Below are 1722 nucleotides of genomic sequence, written 5' to 3' on the forward strand. Positions count from 1 at the left end.
GGCTCTCCATGCCCTGAACTCCCGTGGGCATCTTCTCCTGGAAGGCTGTCAGATATCTAATCCCGTCTTTGTGTTTGCTCCGTGGAGAGCATGCTAATGTGTTTTATTTTAGTGCCTTTATTGACTTCCTGGCTGTGTCTCTGCATCAGTCCTTAGACACTGCCATGGAGATTACAACATGCATCTTAAACTTAACCCAGTCTGCCTAGAGTTGATATTCAGTTGCTTCAGGTAAAATGTGGAATCCTTATAATCCAATGAAGAAGTGAAACTCAAGGTGATACATGAAGGATAGATAAAATTTAGCAAAGAGAAAGGAAAGGTAGAAAGAACTTTCCAGGAAAACGTTATATAGAATAATAAGCAATTGCCTGGAACAGGACGGGTGAGGACAAGGGTGGCCTCAGAAGGGCTGGAGAGGAGACAAGAACTAACCTGTGGGGAGCACTTGAAAAGCGCCCCAAGCTCCATGCGATCCCTCCGAATCTCCACAGGAACTGTGCCAGGAGAGGGTTCTTGCTCTTGCAGCTCACAGATACACAGAGGCTCGCCCACGTCATCCAGGTAACATGGGGAGGCTGAGGGCTGGGGTTACAGCTGGCCCAGGTGAGGTAAAAGGCAGCGGTCCCAGGTTTTGGCCCCTAGGGGTCAGGGGCTGACCCAGGAGCCATGGAGTAAGACACGGAGTCAAGGCCGTTTTACTTTGCAGCCAAAGTCGTCAAACGCCTTCCTAACCTCGCTCGGCCTGGGTGAGACTGACCTGTGGCCCCTGCCGCCTCCCGCTGCCCCCAGAGGTGTGGTCTCCACCACCAGGCTCCTGGACTGGGGGCCTCCCCTCATCCACCCCCTGCCCCGACCCATACCTCAATGCCCCTGGCCTGCACTCTGTCTGTGGCCCAGCCCCGTCCCTGGGTTTGGTCTAAAGGCAGTGAGCGCACCAGGCGCCTGTCCTCGGCACCCTCGGGGAAGGAGGAACCTGAGTCCTGAGAGGTGATGCTCCTGAGACAGGATGCTGAGGCCACATAGAGGGCTGAGGGCGGCCCGGGGGCTGGACCAGGCTGTCAGCACCTGGAGAGGGGGCTGGAGAGACAGTGGGGTGGGCTGCTGTGTCAGGAGCGGAGCAAGCGGTCAGCCTGTTCAGGAGGAGTCTCAGGGGGAGTCACAGAGGAGGCCTGGCCGCTGCTGTGTGGGAGCCAGGACGTTCTCTCCAGGAGGGCAGGGGGGAGGGGGATGCAAAGGGGATAGAGGAGGGATGGGAGGAGGGATGGGAGGAGGCAGGTGGGGGATGGAGGGGGAGGAGGGATGAGAGGAGGAAGGTGGAGGCAGGGGAGGAGGGATGGAGGGGGAGGAGGGACGGGAGGAGGGATGGGAGGAGGAATGGGAGGAGGGAGGTAGGGAAGGGGAGGGAGGTAGGGAAGGGGAGGGCCACTCCAGGGGCCGGTCCTGACGCGCCTGTGCCCGTGTGGGTCCTGGGGCCTTGGGGCCGGTGCTCGTGCGCAGTGGGTGGTGTGTGGGGGACTCCTGGGTCAGCACCCCTGTCACCCGTCAGCCGTGATCACCACCTCTCTCTCTCCACTGGAAGTAAGGCTGCAGGTCTTGGCTGAATTCCAGCAGGCCATCCAGGAGGTGCTTAAATTAGAGCCCCGTCTCCCTCCTGGAGCTGTGGAGGAAAGAAATGCCGCGCGTGTGGCTTTCCATTTCAAAACGCAGGGAGACTGCAAT

The sequence above is a fragment of the Oryx dammah genome, unplaced genomic scaffold (genome assembly GCF_014754425.2).
Source record: "Oryx dammah isolate SB20612 unplaced genomic scaffold, SCBI_Odam_1.1 HiC_scaffold_20, whole genome shotgun sequence".
Lineage (NCBI taxonomy): Eukaryota > Metazoa > Chordata > Mammalia > Artiodactyla > Bovidae > Oryx > Oryx dammah.